The sequence below is a fragment of the Kogia breviceps genome, chromosome 18, assembly GCF_026419965.1.
Source record: "Kogia breviceps isolate mKogBre1 chromosome 18, mKogBre1 haplotype 1, whole genome shotgun sequence".
NCBI classification, from domain to species: Eukaryota; Metazoa; Chordata; class Mammalia; order Artiodactyla; family Physeteridae; genus Kogia; species Kogia breviceps.
The window spans coordinates 45,268,578-45,289,416 of NC_081327.1; the positions used below are offsets into that span (position 1 = coordinate 45,268,578).

Sequence of the window (20,839 nt, forward strand, 5' to 3'; positions counted from 1 at the left end):
GATGGCTGGGCTCCACCCTGACCGGTGAAATCAGAACCTCTGGGGCGACGGAGGTTAGTAAAGCCATCCAGCGTGCTCGGGGAGCAGACTAGACTAATGTCCCAGGAGTTGGGGGGCTCCTGATCAGAGCCATCTGGGGGGTCGGGGAGCTGAAGGAGAATTCCAGGCGGAGGGTCCACGACCTGCACAGAGGCTTCAAGGCAGGAGGGAGGTTGGAGAGTTCATTTTGCTGTAAACCAGAAGGCGAAGGGGGAGGGGCTCAGCCGTGTGAGCTGGACTTAGGACTGGGGCCCTTACCCAGAGGTCAGCGGGAAGCCGCCGAGTGGGCTTGAGCAGGGGAATGGTGTCATCAGATTGCTGCTTTTTTTTATATATATATATATAAATTTATTTATTTATTTCTATTTTTGGCTGCGTTGGGTGTTCGTGGCGGTGCGCAGGCTTCTCACTGCGGTGGCTTCTCTTGCTGCAGAGCACGGGCTCTAGGCGCGTGGGCTTCAGTAGCTGTGGCTCGCGGGCTCTAGAGCGCAGGCTCAGTAGTTGTGGCGCAGGGCTTAGTTGCTCCGCGGCATGTGGGATCTTCCCGGGCCAGGGCTCGAACCCGTGTCCTTGCATCGGCAGGCGGATTCTCAACCACTGCGCCACCAGGGAAGCCCCAGATTGCTGTTTTTACAGATTACTGTGCTGCTGGGAGAGAATGGGTGGATGTGGGGGAGCCCGGCTGGGAGGCTGTTGTCCAAGGTGGCAGCTTGGTAGGGGGATGGGAAGAAACAGTGCAGTGCGATGCAAGAATTAGTAAGAAGTATGTTGATTGGTGATGAATTGCATGAGGGAGGGAGGGAGGAGAGGGGGAGGTGGGGGGGACGGCCAAGGCTGTGGTGTGAGCAGCAGGGTAGATAGTGGTAGCTGCCCCTGAGGCGGGAGCCCCGGAAGAGGAGCAGGGAGGGAGGGGTTTTAAATAGCTCTGGGAACGTCAAAGGAGAGACATTGAAGACATTGCTATGTCTGCCTCTCAAAGGAGGGATCTAGGCCCATGATACAAATCTGGAGGTTGATGGCAGTCATTCATTCATTCATTCACTCTCTTATCTATTCATTCAACAGATATTTACTGAACACTGTGTGAGGTTCCATTCTAGATAATTCTACCTTGTGGATTTCATTCCTAGGGACTAAGAGTGGTCGGTGGTCAGAGCGAAGGAAGGCCACCCAGAGCCGGGCCCTTCAGAGCTCCAGTGTGTGATGGTTGGGTCTGGAGAATCCGGGAGACGAGGCTGAGAGGAAGGACCCAAGAGGTAGAAAGAAGCAGAGGAAAGAGGGGGATGGCAGGAGGCAGCGAGGGGAGAGGAGGCCGGAAGAGGGCCGGCTGGAAGGCGTGGGGGAGCCCGCTGAACGCGGGGTGAGCTGAAAGAGTGGGAGACAGGGAAATGGGGGAAGCAGGCCCAGGGCTTGCCTGTGTGCCACCGGCGGGTGGAGGAGCCACAGGGCCCCAGCTCCAGGCAGAGGGTGGCATTGAGGCCACCCTGGGGAGCAGGCCGAAGGGTAGAGTCTCAGGAGGGGACAGGCCTGCCTGGTCAGAAGGACAGACGGCAGGACCACAAGTCCCTGCCCATCGGGAGGCAGGGGCTTCTGATGGTCTAGACCACCCAAAGGTGTCCCGGTGGTGGTGGGATGGTGTCACCACCCTCTGCTTTCCTGAGCTCTCACAGAGTAGGGTTTCTCAGCGTCGGCGTTGTTGGCATTTGGGGCCGGATAATTCTTTGTGGCAGCGGCTGTCCTGTGTACTGTAGGGTGTTAAGCAGCATCTCCAGCCTCGACCCGCTGGATGCCAGTAGCACTGTCACCTACCCAACTGAGACAATCAAAAATGTCTGCAGACAGTGCCAAAGGTCCCCTGGCAGGCAGAATCATCACGGGTGACAGCCACGGTTACAGAGCGACAGAAAGGGATTCTTATAGTCACTTGCCAAAAGAGGGAGGTTTCCATGGTTTTTTTTTTTCACATCAAGTTGGACGGTTGGGGCTTGAAGAGACCCCCTACCAGGAAAATGACAGACTCTTCCCACACGAGTGACAGTTAGCTTCGTGCGGCTTTCCAAATTGCAGAGGTGTCAGCTCTTTTGATGAGCCCTCCTTGCCTGGAAGACTTTCAGGAAGCCAGTGGAGAGAAAGGCCTTTGAAAAAGGAATTTGTAGCTAGTTTCCTCTCTGGAGAACTGGGCTGTAATGGGTTTTTCCGTCCTCTGTCAGCCTCACGTGCCCTGTCAGGGGCCTGGGGAGAGGGTGCTCGGGGAGTTGGCAGTACCCCCAGACGGCGCCAGGCAGAAGTGCGGGCAGCGTGGGCGTGCGTGGGTGTGTGTGTGAGTGTGCGCGTGGGTGCTCTCCCCGCCCGCTAGGGCCGAGGCTCCGTGGAGCTGGTGCCACGTTCCCATTCACAGCCTCTAGGACAGTGAGGCTTCGCTTGCTTTGCAGTGTCTCCCGGGCATCCTAGGCTGATGAGAATCCTCATTTTGCAGGAGGGGAATGAGAGGAAGCCGCGTGCCTGCCTGGCTCCTTTGGAGCTGGGCTGCAGACCGCTGCACTCTGCTAATTTTGCAGCTGCCCCTCTGTCCCTTCTGTGAGAGAGTGTGGAGCCAGGTGCCTCGAGGGGCCCTGCACAGCCTGCAGACCAGGACCACCTGACACCCGGCTCCTCAGAGGGTCCTCCCTCCTCACCCTTCTGGGGCTCAGTATCCAGCATGGCAGTCACTCGCCGTTCCAGGGCTCACGCTCCCCGTGCACCACACTGGGGCCTCAGCGGGCACGGCGCCTGGCCTCCAGGGCACGCCTCGCTCCCACCCCGCACAGCCACAGAGGTCTCCTAGCCCCGGGCAAGGAACCCAGTGGGCTGGGCAGAAGCAACCTGTGACCGGGCCCCTCCCATTTGTTGTCCCTCCCAGTCCTTCGCTTCATTTGTCCAGCCCGCCGTGTTCCCCCTGAAGCAGCACCAGCGCCTGCCATTTCGAGCTGCAGCTTCCTCTGGGCCACACCAGCTCTGCGGGGCGGCTACCTGCTAAGCCGGCGTGCCCCGCCACCCGGTCTGGGTTCTCAGGGTGAGCACAGCCCAGCGTCCGACGGGGAGGAGGCCTTGAAGACGTGTGCCTTCCTCCTTCCCGTGGCCAGACGGGCCGAGACCCCTGAGCAGAGGTTCACCGGGGCCCAGCCCTCGGACTGTCAGCCTGCCCACCTGCCTTTCGTCTCATTTCCTCATTTTCTGCTGGTGGCTTTAAAGAGGAGCATAATAGCGGTACACGCAGGCTGAGAAGAAGCCACAGGGCTGATAAGAAACACAGTAATTGAAAAACTTAAAAAAAAAAAAAAAAAAGAGCAAGAAGCAGGGACTTGCCTGGCGGTCCAGTGGTTAAGACTCCATGCTTCCATTGCAGGGGTCCTGGGTTTAATCCCTGGTCGGGGAACTAAGCTCTCACATGTCGTGCGGCGCAGCCAAAAAAAATTTAAAAAAGAAAATAAAAAGAAACACAGTAAATGATTCTTAACCCCCTTCTTCTGGTGTTAAGCCAGCTGTAAGTTGTTCCTCTCAACCCCCAAGATTGGGCAGAGAGAGGAACGAGATTCTTCTGGCAAACGAGTGAAGAGCCATTGTTTCTGTAGTAGTGTGTTTAGCTCAGGGTCCAGGAACGGCTACTGTCTATAGAAGGACAAAGGCATCCCGAGTTCTTGAGGACAAAACATCTGGTGGGGGGGGTCTTGGCCTTGAGGAAGATGCATGACTCTGCTCAGGCCCAGGGGTGTTTCCCTCAACTCGGCTTTCCCAGGCTGCACCTCCGTGGGGCGTGGGAGTAGAGCCCCAAACTGCAGCCAGGCCCCTGGGTGGGTTGGACTTCCTCTCTGTGTCCATGTGGCCTCACTGTCTGCTGGATGTAACAGTTCAGAGGCATGTTGAGTTTGGGGAAGCCAGTGACTCCAAAAGCTCGTCTCAGCCAGACTTGCTGTGACCCACTCCGGGCCCAGGCCCTTCTCCCGGCTGCAGGGACTGAGGGAGGGAAGAGGGAGGGGGACATGGGCAGATGCCACCCCAGCCCTGCCCACACCCACGCCCCCCTCCCCAAGGCTCCACAGGAGTCGGGCAGATGCCACAGGCACTCAGGAGCTGGATTGAGAGGGGAGCTTCTCGAGTCAAACAGCCTTGGGTTCGAATCCCAGTCCCTCTAGTTTTTAACTCTGTGACCTGTTTCCAGGCCCGTAAGACGAAGATAATTGTGCCTACCCTGTCGCTTTGCGGAGAGGGTTACATAAGACCCTGCGTGTTACAGCGCTCCGCGCGGCTTGGTCCAGCGGGGCTTGCTGTTCCGCCTCACGATGCGGCCTCGGCCTCCCACAGTGGTCTGTGGGGAGGGCAAACCAGACCCGGGAGAGGGTGAAAGAATTGAACCTTCTGTGCCGAGAGCTGGCTCCTGAGCGCCAGGCCTGCTGCGCCGACACCCAGGGCGCCCACCAGCGGCCTGGCCCTGGCACCGCTAAAACAACTCGGCCCCAAGTGGGTGTTCGTGTACATTTCCCTCCTCTGGCCTCTCCCCCTCCCCCCAGCCAGCGCCGACAGAACAAGCACAGAGCTTGTTTTCCCACGAACCGTTCCACTATACTCAGTAGAAAAGGAGACGAGGGAGAAAATGCAGCCTCTTTGATAGACTGTGATATGAACTCCAGCGTAATCCAACAGCTGTGATCTTGACAAGGCCTGCTTCTGTGCTGGGAAGGCAGCGAGGCTGAGGACGCCCGCGCTGCCAGCCAACGCGGCCCTCTGACCGGCCGTCCTTCGGCTTAATCAGCTGTGCCTTTCCCCCTCCCCTTCCTCCCTGCTGCCTTGCAAAGAGGACTTGCCAGAGAATGCTTTCTTTTCAACGAGTGACTGTGCTGTGAACTCGAGGGCTCCATCCCCGTCCAGCCCATGGTGGCCAAGCACCCTCCCCCCCGGAGAAAGGAAGCCCCCAAGATGAGGTGCAGGTGGGGGTCCAAGTGAGAGACGGGGGGAGCTGTCACGAGGCTTCTTCCACGAGACCCCGACCCGGAGAGCCCCACGATAAGGCTTCTGGTTCCTTCCGGTCCTCCTCTTGCCTCTGACACAGACAGGCCTGGCAGCCTCTCCAGTTCAGCCAAGGCCCAGAGTCCCTAATAGGTAGCCCTGCTAAGCCTGCCCTCCCCTCCCCCAGTGCCCCGGCGCTTTGCGTGAGAGCCCTGTGTTGGGGGGTCGGGTGAGGGAGGAATTGATTGGCCGCGAAGGTGGGTGGTGGGGCTAGGAAGCCCCTGGACTTGTTTTGAATTGCAGGGCGGGAGGGGGGCCCAGTGGTTCAAGAGAAGGAGCTCTCTTTCATGCCCTAATTGGGAAATTCCACTTTGCTGTCCTTGTCCGTTCCTTGGCGGGGGGGAGGGGGGGGGTGTCAAACGGCCCCTGTGGCTAGGGCAGCTCCGCCCCCCTCGGTCTCTGTATCCACCGGGCCTCTGGAGTTCATCTGCATCGGGGGCACCCCCTTTCCCCTGTCTCTTTCTGCGTGCCATCTTACCTGCCAGGGGGCATCGGTTGGGTCCCCAAAAGCCCATTGTGCTGATGCTAATGAAAGACGCATCAAGTAAAGGGTCAAGACCCAGATCCCTGTTCAAATGGCATTTTAGAAAAGCAGCTTCGCTTCTGGCCCGCAGCCTGCGGAGAGAGCTGCTGAGAGGCCCCGCTCGGCTGTCTTCCTCTCACCCCTTTAATGGATTGCGTTCATTTGCTCAGAATAAAAACAAATTGCTGTGACAAACACGCACCAACCTAGGTCTGTCTGTGGAAACAGGCCTTGATCCCCCTCCCCAGAATGCAGGCGGATTTGGGTCTGTCATCAGTTGTAGCCGTGTGGATTGGGGTCCCCAGCGGAGGGGAAGGAGAGAGAACATTGAACAGGGCTGGAGGGTTGCTTCAAGGAATTTCTTACTTTCCTCTCAGAAGAAGCTTCTCTTCCTGTCAGCTTTTAGTCAGTCTGCCCAGTTCCTTGTGTGAATCTTCTGGAGCCTTCCGCGGTCATTCTTCTCCAGGGGCCAAGGTGCTTTTGTTGAGACGCAGGACAGCAAAGGGAGTAAGTGGCAGAAACTGCTTTGCACAACCAGCTCTAGGCTCTGATCTCCGAATTAGGACGACGCTGAGGAACTGTGAATGGCAGGGCAGCCCCATCTGACATGCCAGAGAAGATTGCCTGCAAGAAAGCCCTGCCCTCGAACGTGAAAAGGTGTCCCTGGGAGGTGCAAAGTGCAGGCGGCCCAAAGAGCCCAGCCCGGCCCGTGTCCATTGTCCCCTAACGCATGGCAAAGTGCCAGCATCCCAGCACCTCATAGAACCGTCTGTGACCCAGGGGTGGCAGGGAGGGCTGGGGCCAGCCAGTGGCTTTGCTCTATCTCCTGCAGGAAGTCCCCCTGCTGTCCCTGTAGAGCCCACTGTCATACACACTGGCACTCCCTGCAAGAACGGATGTATTTTCTTCTGGAATATGGAAACCACATGCGATAAGCCTTGCTAGGCCAGGCTGGGATTAACTAGGTGCAGCCGGGGGGGAGTGGGGAGGAGAGGAAGTGCTGGCCAGAGGGAGCCCAGTGCAGCGTGCTCTGGAAGTCTGGGGAGCTTTAGAGGGAAGTGGACCCATGTTTCAAGGGTCCTCCTGGATCCCTTGTGGGCGGAGGGCTGCTGATGGAAGCAGGGGCTGGAAGGAGGCCAGGGATCCACCTGCTTCGAGCAGGGCTCGTGGGATGTTAGAGGTCACAGGTGAACTGGGCACGGGGAGGCCAGGTGACCCACAGAGCCAGCCGTTTGCCCCCACGTCCAGGAGCACCTGTGGTCGGGGGAGGACTCAGGAACCATCCCACACCCGCTGCATGGGAGGCCTTAAAAGGCCTCCAAAGACTCATCACATGGGTGGTGGCACCTGCGGGGGCCCTTTCCAGCCTCCAGTTAAAAGCACTTTCTTTGTAGTCTGTACACCTGAGAAGCCTCGGCTCCTCAGCCCTGTTGCCAGAGGCTGAGAGCTTGACGGTGAATTTCTTTCTGAAGCTCTAGAGGTTATGGAGTCTGCAGTTGTCTCTGGACTGTTTATACTTTACCTAAGGATGCCAGGAAACTAGCAAAGCTTTGACCTTGGTAAGTCAGGCAGCTCGGTTAATTAGCAAGTAGCTGCTGGGAATCGTAATGTAGCAACTTAAAATATCGGCAGGTTTGGAATTGGCCCCTAGAGGTCACTTCGATCCTCCTGCCTCCTTGGAGTTGGGCTGCATCCGAGCCAGGAGAGAGAAATGGGCGTCTTTAGCTTCAAAGTGCTTTTAAACTCCTGGAACAGCAGTTGCAAAAATGTGTCCTGTTTGTCTATCGTAGATCGTGGTTCTCAGGAAGGTCTTTATTTCATCCTTTTAACCCAACCTTTTCACCGTGGGTGCCCTGGGAGGCCCCTGTGTGGTCCCCCCCCCCCCGCTCTCTCCCCACAAAGGTATTCTTTTAGCAGGTGGCCACAAAGGTCACAGACACACGCGCACCCACTTCTCACCGCCACCCCCATCGTCAGAAAAATAACACAGAAGGGTTTCCATCACATGCGGTCTGTGAAAGGCCATCAGACCAGCTGCCCCTTCCACATAGAAGGAGAGTTCTCGTCTCTGAGCATGTGTGATGGTTGACACCTTGCAGGGGCCCTGGCCTGGGGGGGCCTTGGCGCTGAATTCAGCCTCAGATGGTGAGCGCAAGCCCACGTGAAGTAGCGTACAGTCCATGGGGAAGGGTGCTTTGTAACCCGGGCTGTGAGGGCCCACCGAGGAGGCTCTTGGGATCTAAAGTGGATAAGGGAACGCTCTTTACAAGTATGCAGCCTCAGCTCCCAGGAGAGCCTGGGCTTTGGGTCTGTTGCTGTCGTCCTAAAATCTTCCCGTGTCTCTGTAGCACCAGCGCATTTGCCCCCAGCTCCCTCACCGCACGTCTTAGGACATCTCCATGGGGGTTCTGTGTACCATCTAGAGATCCCAGAGCTGAGGTTCCTGGTTGTCCTCCAGACTGGGTGCTGGAGGCCATTTGGGAAAACTGCCCAGTTGCCAGTCTGGACTTGCTTTTCCTCAGCCTCATTGGAAAGAAGCTCTGTTCTCTCGTGGCACCTCCCTTTTGCCCAGAGTCATTGACCCACAGAAAATCCCCACCAAGACCCATCCTGATGTGCCCTCCCCCTCGTCGTCCTCTCATTCTACTGTCTGTCACCTCTCAGAAGTGAAGCCCCGAGTAAATCTGCGGATCCTTCCCTGTCCTCCTTCTAGGCCCCGGGCCCTCCAGACTCCTGCCCGGCCATCATCCTGGCCCATTTCTGGTCTATATTTAGATTACATAATCTCATTGGAACTGCCTGGCACTTGGACAGTGACTGTCTTTCTTGGTCTAAATCTCTGTTTTGACTCTTGCTCAAAAGGACAAGTCTCCCCCCCCACACACACCCAGATCATTTGTTTTTCCTTCTGGTTTATCACAGTTGCTCACATCACCCACATTGACCTCTCTCTCTCTCTCTGGGGCTGAGCTGAGCTGGACTTCAAGTACAATCCTGAGTCATCTCTCATTTTTCTCCAGTCCTCTGTCGAGCATCCCGTGCCGTCTGTTTCGAGCCTTGCCTCTCCCTCTTCCCTTTCAGAAGCTGCTCTCCTAAGCGTGAAGTTTTGCATCTCTTTCTCCGTTTCCACCGGCCGCACCCCCTGCCCGGGCCGTGGTCACGGTCACGCACCCCAGTGCCAGCTCTCACACGTGACCCGTTTCCCGAACGTGGGGCAACCTGAGCCTCCTTGTTTTGCTCCCCCAGAGAGCTGCTGCTTTAGCCTAATAATGGCGCTCGTGTCTCCACTTCCCCCTCAGCCTTGTCATCGGTAAACTCGTGGCCTCCTGTGTCCCCAGAAGTTCTGACTTGTTTTCTGCGCCGTTTTGCCACCTCTTTGGCAAGACCCTCTCTCTTTCTTAAACACGTACGCTTAACACTTTTTGCTTCAGCGCCCCAGATCCATCTTTTCCTTCTCCTGATCAGGCCACCATGGCAGCCTTTCCTCCCTCCATGCCTCCATTTCCACAAGGCCCTTTTTGAATCTAAAGTTTACATTAACAACATGCTATATAAACGTACACAAATCGTAAGCGTACAACAGTTTGGTGAGCTTACGCTGATCGTCCACATCCATGTAACGAGCACTCAGAAGTAGAGCTCTACAAGAAGTAGAACATTCCCAGCACCCAGAGGTCCCTTTCATGTCTCCCCCTGGTTACTACCGCTACCCTCCTCCCCAAAGTAGCCACTGGCCTGAATTCTAACGCTGTACACTCGTTTACCTGGGCTTTTGTTTGGGTTTGGGGTTTTGGGGTTTGGGGATTTTTTTTGTTGTTGTTAACCTGGTTTTTTGAACTTTATATAAATGGAATCACGTAGTTTGTGCTCTTTTACAAACTGTAAGCTTTCTTTTGACCCACCTCATGTTTGTGGGGTTCACTTGTGTCGCATGTGGCAGTAGCTCACATTTCTGTCAAGTGCCCCACTGTGTGAAGACGCCGTGGCTCATTGACACGTTCTGCTAGCGATGGGCGTTTGGGTTATTTTCAGTTTGGCACTGTTGTGAATAATGCTACCATGAGCGTCCCTTCACACGTCTTCTGGTGAATATACATGTACGTTTGTCTCAGATAATACCTAGGCATTGCTGGATCAGGGACCATACATGTGTTTAGCTTTGATAGATATTGTCTGAGCTGCACCAATTTCCACTGCCATCCACAGTGTGAGAGTTCCCGTTGCTCACATCCTCACCAACCAACACTTGATATCGTCGGTCTTTGGTTTTAGCCTTTCCTGTAGGTGTGTGGTGGTATCACCTGTAGTTTTAATTTGCATTTCCCTGAAGCCTAACAAAGTTACAGGACTTCTCATCCCTCTTTGCCTTTTGGGTATCCTCTTTCGCAAGGGGCCTGTTCCAGTCATTTCCCCATTGGGTTTTTGGTACCTTTCTTATTGATTTGTGGAAGTTCTTTATATATTCTGGCTGCAAGTCTTTCTCCAATGTGTGTACTGTAATTATCTCCTCCTAGCCCGTGGCATGCCTTATCACCCTTTTAAAAGTGTCTCTTGTTGAACAGAAGTTCTTTATTTTTAATGTAGTCCAGGTGACCAGTTTTTCTTCTCAGCATTTTTTATGGTTTGTGCTGCTTTTTCAGGGGATTAGGAGCTCATGAAACTAACCATAAAGCTGCCTTGTGTTTCTGGCAAACACTCCCAGTGAGCTGTACACTGAGTACAATCCACCTGAAAAGGTATTATATCTTCTGGACGGGGTCTTGGAGGCCACCTAGTCCAGCCTGCTTATGCAAAGATTCCCACTCCCTCTCCATCCCCCCACCCAGCTAGATCCCAGGGGGCTTCTGGTGCAGCCAGGCCAGTGGAGGTCTGCAGCCGGGCGTTGGGAACCGCTTATCTAACTAGGGTGGTCGTCAGGAGGTGGGAACCCAGGTCAAAGGCACCAGACCAAGGCGGAGGGCTGCAAGGCCCAGGAACCCAGCATCTTCCTGTGGCGCCGTCTGTCTTCTTCGCCTCTGTGCGAGGTCCGCCTCACCACTTTGGTCCCTTCCAGTGGCGGAGACGAGGTCGCCACATCACATGGCCATCGTGTCCCTGCTGTTTGTGCTCCGGGGGAGCTCTGGTTGGTTCCCGCGGGGTCGTGTGTCCCCTGTGGTCGGGGAGGCGGTGGCAGGCCGCTGCGAGCAGCAGCCCTGACAGAACCCCAAGTGGAGTGGGGAGCAGCAGCTCTTCAGAGGACAGGGGCCCCCACGTGGCAGCTTTCCCGAGCACAGTTTTCTCGTATGAAATGTGGGGACGGTCACCATCGTGATCTGCTGATCCCCGGGAGGCTAAACGATGTTAGAAAAAAGTACTCAGGGCTCCCCTGGTGGCGCAGTGGTTGAGAGACCGCCTGCCGATGCAGGGGACGCGGGTTCGTGCCCCGGTCCGGGAAGATCCCACGTGCCGCGGAGCGGCTGGGCCCGTGAGCCATGGCCGCTGCGCCTGCGCGTCTGGAGCCTGTGCTCCGCAACGGGAGAGGCCACGACAGTGAGAGGCCCTCGTACCGCAAAAAAATAAAATAAAATAAGTACTCAGAATAGTGTCTTGCACCTGGTAACTGCAGGAGGTGTCCCGGTAGCGACTGTGACAGTCATTGTGAAGAGAAGCATCCACCCTCCCTCTGTGCAGGTCAGAGTCAGGAAGCCCACGGGTGGCTGGGTTGGTGGTCCCAGAGCTGGCCTGGCCCCCGTTCAGCCCCTTCCCAGGCCCTTGCTGCTCACTCCCTCAGGCTCAGCTCCTGGAAAGCAGATGTTCTGGGGTTGACTGTCACTTTCCCTTGTTTTCTAGGGAAGAGTAAGAGGGAAAGCCATTGAGCAAACTAAGACTTGCCCCCAGGCGTCCCCCCTTCCTCTGCCCTTTGCCCCATCCCCACCCCCACCAAGACCCCACCCTGATCAGAGCTGCGCAGTCGGGACTCTTTTTTTTTTTTTTTTTTTTTCTTTGCACGGGCCTCTCACTATTGTGGTCTCTCCCGCTGCGGAGCACAGGCTCCGGACGCGCAGGTTCAGCGGCCATGACTCACGGGCCCAGCTGCTCCGCAGCATGTGGGATCTTCCCGGACCGGGGCACAAACCCGCGTCCCCTGCACAGGCAGGCGGACTCTCAACCACTGCGCCACCAGGGAAGCCCAGTCGGGACTCTTGAGCACATGTGACAGAAAACCAATTCTCATGCTTCTGTTGAAAAAAATGAAGGTGCTGTGTAGTCAGGGACCAGGATTGGCAACTCCGCAGCCGGCACCCTCCCGGTGTCCTCAGGCCTCCGTCTCACCTGCTCGCCTCCACAGCAGGCTCTCCTCCCTCCTCTGTCAGCCCCGTGCCCAGCAGGCCGTCTGTCCCGTGACAGGACAGCCACCGCAGCTCTCGGCTCACTCCTCTCCCTTAGCAGCCAGCCTTCAGCCGCGGGGCTGGGCTTGAGTCTCACTGGACCCGTTACCGTGCCCTGACGGTTCGGGATGGGACTGTGTGCCCGCCCTCCTGCGCAGGAGGGGGAGCCGTGGTTCGTGGGAAACTGGATCTGGAGCCAGAATCCCAGGCTGTGGACACCAGGGAGGCAGACGCAACCGGCGCCCACCCTGTGGTCAGGTTCAGTGCTGCCCGAAAGGGGGTGCGAAGCAGGCCCCACTGAGGGCCCACCGTGGCGGCAGTGGAAGGAGTGACACTCCCGCTCCACTCTCCCAGCAGCCAGATTCTCCAGGAAGGAGGGCAGGGGCAGGGTGGAGCTGTGTGTGTGCCCCAGTGACCTTCCCAGAGACCCCCGCGCAGGCAGGTGGGGAGCAGGGCAGCCTCTGAGGAATTAGGCCTCCAGCTGATCCCTTCTCTAGGGCTTCCTTCCATTTGCAACGCTGCACCTTGCCAGAGACTAGAAGTTGTCTGCTGTGTCGTTGTGTGTGGAGCTGGGGGTCAGACTCGGACCCAGCCCCTCCCAGCACGGCCACTGGTGCCGAAGCGCGTGTGCTCCCAGAATGGTAGCCCCAGGCCATGATGGAAGAGAGACCAGGAGAGTCTCGGTCTGGAGTTTAGGCTCAGTTCAGAGTGGCCAGAAGGGACCTTCAGGGTCAGCTGAGGTCTTTCACACAGGAGGGAACCGAGGCTCTGATTTTCCCAGTAGATATCTACCTCGCGCTGCCCCGTGCCCCGCCTGGGCTAGGCCGACGCGGGACCAGCCACCGCAGTGCACAGGCAGGACACTCAGGTGTAGCGGGAGCATTGGGGGGGGCGGCAGGGAGGAGCTCAGGCCAACCCGGACGGGGGACAGGGGTCAAAGGTTCACTCCCCCTGGTTCATTCCGTGGCTGTTCCTGGAGCGCCTGCGGTGTGCCAGGCCCCGCGCCAGCCCTGGGCACACACAGAACCGAGAGCCGGTTCCCGCCTTCACCGAGGTGTCAGTCCGGTGGCATAGGCAGAGAGACGACAGGTGACTAAGAAGTGTGTGCCACAGCGTTTGATTCCTGCTCTGGAGGAGCTGCAGGGGTGGGGTGTCCTCAGGTTCGGGCCTGTGGGCCGGGGGGTGCCCATCGCTTCAGCAGAACCGAGAAGCTGTGACCCGGATCCGATGTCTTCTCAGAGCATAAAGGTGCCCTAGTTTTCCCTCTCCTCAGGCTCAGCTGAAGCTACGCCAAGAATTGGCTGTTAAAGACTGCCTGAGATGTGGTTTGGAGCCAAAAATCTATAGAGCCAGTGCATTTGTGACCTTGTCGAAAATGCTTACGGAGGAAAATCGGGGCATGGGGGGTAGGATTTGGGAGTTAGGTTGTTGGGGTTTTTTTCGTTTAAAAAAAAAAAAGAATCCGTTTGGCTGTCCCCACCCGCATCCCTCTTTCCCTCTCTGCGCAGCCCCTCCTGGGATGACTGACTCCTCCAGCCCCGTTTGTCCACACCTCCCCCATCCCCAATCCCTCTCCATCCCCTGTGCTTCAGGAATGAAAAATACCAAGTGGGTAAAATTAAGGATCCTGGGTCTAACCCTGGAAATGAGGCCACAGCTGTCAGGCCAGGCAAGAGTCCTCGTCTCTGAACTGGAACTGCCCGGAGCAAGCGCTCGGCCCCTCCCCTGTGAGGACGGATAAAAATGCCCAGCTCCCCCCTCCCCGGGAAGGGGCTGCTGCCGCGCTGGCCTCAGGAGGGCCAGGGAATGCTGTGTGTCGTTGAGCAGACCCGCCCCAGTGGGCAGAGCTCGTCCCTGCCCTCCCAGGGATGGTCACAGACTCAGGTAGCGATGATGCTCTGTGGGAGCAGATGGGGTCGGGGAGTGCCTAGCCCTGATGGAGGGGTCCGGGGAAGCTTCTGGAAAGAGGTGCTGTCTACCTGAGCCATGAAAGATAAGGAACTGCTGGGGGTGAGGGTGGGAGGAGAAGGTGCTTCTCATGTAGGAAGAGTCGTCTGCTCAGAAGCCCAGGCGCCAGAGCCCGGCAACCCCAGGGAGCTGGGGGTGTGTCTGGGGCCAGGCCCAAGTGGCCCCGAGGTATTCCCGGCGAGCCACTGAGGGGCCTGGGCAGGTTCAGAAAACTCTCTCCACCTGCTGTGGGCGTGCACGAGTCCCGAGAGACACCCCTGACCCGTGGCCACCCTGGAGTCCTTGGGGTGGCCCTGAGCCAGGGGGACTGCAGGGGCTCATGAGGCCACACCTGAGGCAGCTGGTCACAGAGCCCTGTGTCCTGAGCTCCAGCGAATGGCAGGGCAGTGGGGCCCAGGGCTCACGGTGGCGGGGACACTTGCTCGCTGTCTGCAGCTCTGCCATTAGCCTCCTCCAGCACCAAAGGCTGGTCGAGGAGAGGCTCAGCAAGCTTGCCTGACAAGGGCTCTGGCTGCTGCATCATTTTAGAAGGTTCCGTGATGCTGGGACCAGCGGTGTGAGCAGATAATCTGGACTAAGTTTAAAACCTTCTGGAGGCTGCAGACATCCCTGCCCTGACACGTTTGGCTCTTCAGCCAGTTAATTCCAGGTGCCTGTGAATTCAGCCAGCTGGCCTCAGCTGTTCCCAGAGAGCAGTCGGCTTTTTCCTTCCTCCCACGCGAGCTGGTCCCCTTCCTGACGGATGAGACCTGCCTCCTCTGAGCCCTACTCCTGAACGGGACCCCTGCCCACCTCTGCCGGTAGCCCCTGGCCCCAACAGTTGGCAGGTTTCTGGAGTTACCTCACTTCCTTCCTGCCCTTGAAGCCCGAGCAGCTGCCCCCGTCCAATTTCTTCTGCCTCTCCCGGACCCCCCAGGAGCGTGGTAATTGGTTTCTCAGATCTTCAGCTGTGCACCCCGTCTGTGAGTATTTCCCGGTCCCCTGACCCTCCACAGGAAGACCTGTGATCTTACTGCTGTGGAGGCCTCACGGGGGTGGGGGGAGCGCGGAGAAGGGACTGCGCCTCCCTTTCTGCACCCCTCCCATTCCTCTGCCCCACTCCCGCCGGTGAGGCCTGAAGTAGCACCAGCACCGCCACCTTCTGCCCCAAGGCCACACTCCCCCCAGGATGGGCTGCTGGGCCTGGTGTGACGGAGCAGCAGGTGACGGTGATATCTCTGCCCAGCTCAGCTCCCGAGATGAGTATCTGTAATTACAGCTCCTGGAAGGTCACAGCTTTCGATTCATTTTTGTGGTATTTGGAAAAAAGTTCAAACGTCCCTAGACATGTTTAGTCTTCCCGAGCCAGCTAGGGGTTTTCTGGGAGAGAAAAGACAGCCATCAAAGATGTGCCCACAGGCCAAGCCTAACGGCAGCGGGGAGTGGGGGGCCTGGGCCGGGGGAGGACAGGCGGATAGACCTGGACAGGCGTGAGCGCCCGCGGGGCCGAGGAGGGCGGAGGGCGGCACGGAGCCGCAGCGCCGGCTCACCCGCCGCTGAGCCGCGTCTCGAGGGCCACGAGCAGCCTCGGAGGCGGCCACCTCCCTGAGATGTCATCATCTGAGTCCTGCAGCGATGGCCTCCGCCTGCCGTCTGCCCGGTTCGTCCCCGTTCCTCAGCCTTGACTTGGCTCTGACCTTCCCCTCAGAAAGGGCATCTTTAAAGGCAGCCCCCCCAGACCCTCCGTACTTAAAAGCGGAAGAAGGTGGTTGCATGAGACAAAAGCGATTTCAGTAGCAGCCCAGAAGGGAGGCCTCCCCGTGCGAAGCTGTGATCTCTCAGATCTCACCCTGCCTGGCTGCATCGCACCCGTCATGCCCAGGCCCTCTGTGCGAGGCGGCTTTCTGGCTCTGACGGAAGATGGGGGCTTCATCTCCATTGATGAGACTTTGCTGTTCTGCTGGGATTCTATTTCAGGAGAAGCCTCCCCTGTAGTAGGCACTCGTGTCTCAGAGTGGAGCCAGGCCTTTTCTCCCGAAAGGAGTATTATGCTAATCACTCCTTGCAAATAGGCAGACTTTGTAGGAGGTTTGCCTGCTTTTAGATGAAACCTACGCCTTTGAAGCAAAGAGCCACCGTAGCTAAAAATACCATTTCCCCGGCTGTTGATCCTCTCATTTGTAAGATGCTTGTTGCCATTGTCAGATCTCCCCTGCTCTGTCTCTGAGATCTCCATGAGGGAGTCCAAGATGATCCCCAGATGTGTAGGTTTCTAAATGATTTCTGTATTATTTAAAAAGAAATTTTAATCCGTGTAAGATAAAAATTGAAATAACGCAGAGGAATGTACCGCAAGATGTAGAAGACCCTCCCCACCCCTTCCTCCCCCAGGCGTAGCCTTTACTTTCAGTTTCACGTATCTCCTTCCAAAACTTGTCTTTGCACTTATAACTGTATAATCAATCCTGTTTGGTTGTGGCTAAGGTTGAGGTTTTCCGGCAGAGGATTCCAGACTCAGAATCGTTCTGCAGCTTGCTCTGTTTTCACTCACTCACACGTCACCCGTCACTCGGCAGGCGAATCTCCGTCAGGATCCCAGGCTCACTGGGACACTGCCCTCTAATCTCTAGGCCAAAGCAGAACGGCTCCGGGTCACTCACTCTCCCTTATCAAGGCCTCCACATCGGCGTTAAACTCCATCACCCGTTTTCTGTGTGCAGCACCCAGACTCTGCTCGATGGTCAGTGGGTGGTGTGGTGACGGGGTGCTGGTGTTTACCCAGCAGGCCCCTTGCCTGGCACAGCTCTGCTGGGGGTCAGAGGGCGGCCTGTTCTGTAACCAAGACCTGGGACTCCTCAGGCACCTGCAGGACACTGTCACATCTGGAGCCCTTTTTCATTCTCGTGCGTTTAATCCGATAAAGGTTTCCTGGGCTGGAAAGGGACATTCGGATGAAAAGCCTATTTCATGCGTCTTAAATTTCCCTGAAAATGACTGATGACAAAAGGAGTTTTTTCAGCCTCCTGACAGGATGGAGGAGGGTACCAGTAAGAGAAACCCCCCTTCCGTTTGGCCACGAAGAACTTAAAGAGTCCCCTCCGTGCTTTCTTTGTCCGTCCCTTCTGCTGTTGACCCTTCCGCCCTCCCAAGCCCTTTCACTCCGATCTCTTCACGTCGTCCAAGAGACTCAGCAGTGAGGCTGCTGTGATATTTGCTCTTTGTTACCAGCAGTAGGTATTAGTGTTAGTGTTCTGTTTTCTGACGTTTATCTCAGTGCCCTTTAAGTGGGCACTTGTAAAGAGCTACAGAAAACAATCTCAGTTCATAAAATTCCATAAAACTCCCAGACTAAAGATTTGAAGGCCAGAAAGGCACTAATCAGTCTAGCTCCTTAATCGGAGACTGTTATCTCCTGTGGAAGCCAAATGTAGCCAGGAAGGCGGGAGAGGCACATGCCAGAGGAGGCTAGAGCTGAGCTTCCTCCCCCAGGGCCTCTGAGGCTGGGAGAGGAGACGCCTGCCGCCCGAGCAGAGGGTGGTGGTGCAGTCCTGGTTAGGCGGAAGTCTGGCGGGAGAACTCATCTGTTCCGCCCTTTGAACAGCTCGAGTCGGGGCTGGGGCTGTGCACAAAGGGCTTAGGGGACCCTAAGGTGGAGATGAGGCAGGAATGCAGGGAAAACCAGGACCCCGGCTCTGGGGAGGTGAGGGTGTGGTTGGGAGAAGGAAAGCAACAGGCCCTTCATCAGAGCTCTGAGGCAGAGGCCAGGCTCTGCAGCCCTTTGTGGCTGCTGGTGAAACCTCCCCATTTCCACATGGAGTGTGGCATCGCCGGGCTTGCAGCAGTGGCAGTTTGGGGACAGTGGTTCTCGGTCCTGACTGTGAAGCCTGTTAGGAGTACAGATCGCCCACCTCCTGGAGTATCCCAAACGGTCTTCGGGTAACCGCAGCGTAAGCCAGGTTCGGGGGTCTCTCGCCAAGGGGCCCTTTCTGGCGTGGAGGGCTCTCCTGGTTCTGGAGGGTCATTGTGAGACCTTCTGGGTGGGCAAGGACACTGGTGGAGCAAGAGATGGGCACTGAGACTGCCACCAGAGCAAAATGGCAGCCCCTAGTGGGGACCCTTCAAGGCACAGTAAATCCCTTGGAGGAGTCGCCACCAGAAAGTGAGACAGAAGTAGATCTCTGTGATCACCCGGCGGGACCCACGCCACGAGGACAGCCCATGTGGGTGAATAATTGGAGGAGGGGGACATTCTGGCTTGGGGGCAGTGACCACATGACCACTGGGCTGCTGGGCCCAAGTCGCGTGCATGGCTTTAAGGGTAGAGGGGCAGAGTTGTGGGAGCTCAGGCCCCGGCGTCTGGGCTCAGCGCTGACTGGGTGGAAGGGAGGAGGTGCTCACCATCTGTAAGCGTTTGTGGTCGTATAAGCAGCAGCAGGGAGTGATCCCTTGGCCCGGAACGAAGGACTAGTTTGGGAATAATGGGATGAAGTAAAGGAAAATGTGAACAAGGCAGCTTGGTAACAGGAAGACCTGGGGGCAATCCCCAGAGCCCTTCCCAGGGATGACGGGGCAGCCCCAGCCGGGCTCCCTGGGCTCCTGGCACCTCTGTTACTTGCCGGCCTCATTTCTCAGAAGGTCACCCCCTTAGTTTGAAGGGGGAAATGTCAGAGATTCAGGGGTGCCTTTCCCTTACCTGTCCCGAGACAGACCCTCTACCTCAAGGGACTCTGAGTATGGTCACATGTCATGGGGTGGAGAGGTGTCTGTGCCCTGGGCATTCGTCACAGGGAGTTGGAGCCCTCAAGTGGAAAGAGGGGCTGGCCCGGGAAGGAGAGGTCTGTCCTTCTGCAGATGACACACTGTGTGGGACTGTCTGGCAGTCTGAAACTTGAACTCTGGGTCAGGGACTTGACTCCACCATGGCCCCAGCTGTGTGGCTTGGACCAGCCCTTGGATTCAGTTTCTTCCTCTGTCCCATGAGCGCTTGATCTCTGAGGGCCTCCGTGAGCCTGGCTGGAAGCTGGCAGGGGCATAGGTGGCAGGCAGGTCTGGGGCCAGGAAACAGTTTACCAGGCTGGCTGTGCGTTGGCGTCGAGGCAGCTCGAAGCCTCTTCCCAGGCCGGGCCACCTCAGTGGGAGGCTGAGTGTGTCCTGGGGAGGAAGTCCCTCCTGGAAGGCCAGGAGCTCAGAAGACTTCAAAGGGGGAGAAAAGTTCCATCCGGTTCTCTAACGGTCAACCCAGGGCACTCCCAGGCGTGCGGGGCTCAGGATGCTGTTTCCCTGGCCGTCTCAGCCTGGATTCAGAGCGCCGGGAGTCATTGGACTAAAACCCCCCACCTCGCCCTGGAGCTCAGGCAGCAGCAGGCCCGGGAACCGGCCGATGGAGTCATCCCCATGGGTGACTCTCCCCCCGCAGGCTCCCAGACTCTGCCTCCTGTCTCACCCCTCGGAGACAGGCCACCAGCGCAGCAGAGCAGCCCAAACACAGGCGTAGATCGTCACTGTCCCGACCAGGTGCGGCCAAGTGTGCTCAGTGCCTTCCACCCCCAGAGGTAGCCCCAGGGTGAGAGTGGGGTAGAAGGAGCTGGATTGCAGATAAACTGCCCCAGAGCCACAGGAAGGTCCTGGAGAGACCTGGGCTCTGGTCCATCAGGAGGCCGAGTGATATCTGTAGCCAAGGTGCCCTCCTTCTCCCCCCAAAACCATCCGTCTTCCAGAAAAAGCACTTCCAAGCCCCTGTGCAAGCTGGGCCCTGGATACCGTGAGCTGGGTGTGTGGTGAGGCAGCAGCTAAGAGCTCGGGTGCCCAGGTGGGTGGACCAGATGGGGACCTCGGCAAGGCTCTGGGCTTTGCCCTCATCCTCTGTAAAAGAGGATGGCTAAAATGACGCCTGTCCCGTGTTAAAGGCATTTAAGGTACAGGACGCGCCTCATGTGGAGAAAACGCTCACAGACGTCCGTGATGTGGGCCGACGCCGAGGAAATGGTGATTCAGCTTGAAGGGAATCCCTGTGACAGGAGAGGCAAGAGCCCAGCCTCCCTCAAGGGCTTGTTGGAGTTGATGTCATGGAGACAACAGGATTTCCTTTGGTGGCCCACCCCTTTGTTTTCATTTGCCCTGAGGCCTCTAAAGATGAAATACTCGGAAGCCATGGGCTTTGCTACCCAGGCTTTGAGGCTCCGAGGCCTGGAGAGATGACCCCCCAGGGGTCTTCCCGGGTCCCTCCCCTGCCATCTGACCTGCCTCCAGCCATGCTCAGGGCAAGCTCCATGTGGGACAGGCCCGGAGGGGGCCGGAGAGGCACCTGTGAGTGGACAGTGGGGCCAGGCTTGACCAGGTGGCTAAGAACACGTGGGAAATGAGGCCCAGTGGGTCAGCCGGGCATGCGCAGAAGCTGGCTCCTGTCCCGGGGAGCGGGCAGGAAGGACCACTGGAGCACCCTGGGCAGTGGAGGAAGCCTTGGTCCCTAGAGCAAACCCCAAGCCTGGAGAGAGGGGCTGTCTCGCACAGAGGGGCCAAGGCCCCAGCTGCCTCTACGAGACCATTCGGTTTTCCAGGCCGCTCCTGCCCAAAGGAGGCCTCCCCTGGAGGTCTCCGGATGAGCCCAGCTCGGGTGTCTGTGGCCCCGCAGAGTCTGGCCATGCTGCTTTTGAACAATCAGAGGGAGAGCTAAGTGGACAAAAGACCCTTTGCTTCCTCTTCTGCCTCTTCTCCATCGTGCTGCGGCCCTCCCTCCATCCCCTTTGCACCAGTTCCCAGCAAGACCCAGAAAAGCAAGTCCACATGCCCCCTCCTCCCACCCCTCCCCCCCAAAAAAAAGAACCTTATAAGTGTATCAGACACATCGACTGCATTAAACACGATGAATTTTTTAGGCATGAGTTAGCAGGGTTACCATGGCTGCCTCTGCCCTGAGGGG

General features: G+C 57.4%; 1 protein-coding gene across 3 annotated transcripts in view; it reads left to right on the forward strand.

The window, feature by feature from the left end:
- The window catches only part of LOC131744463 (protein VAC14 homolog), a 93,809-nt gene that overhangs the window by 56,365 nt on the left and 16,605 nt on the right, over nt 1-20,839 (forward strand). The window lies entirely within an intron of this gene.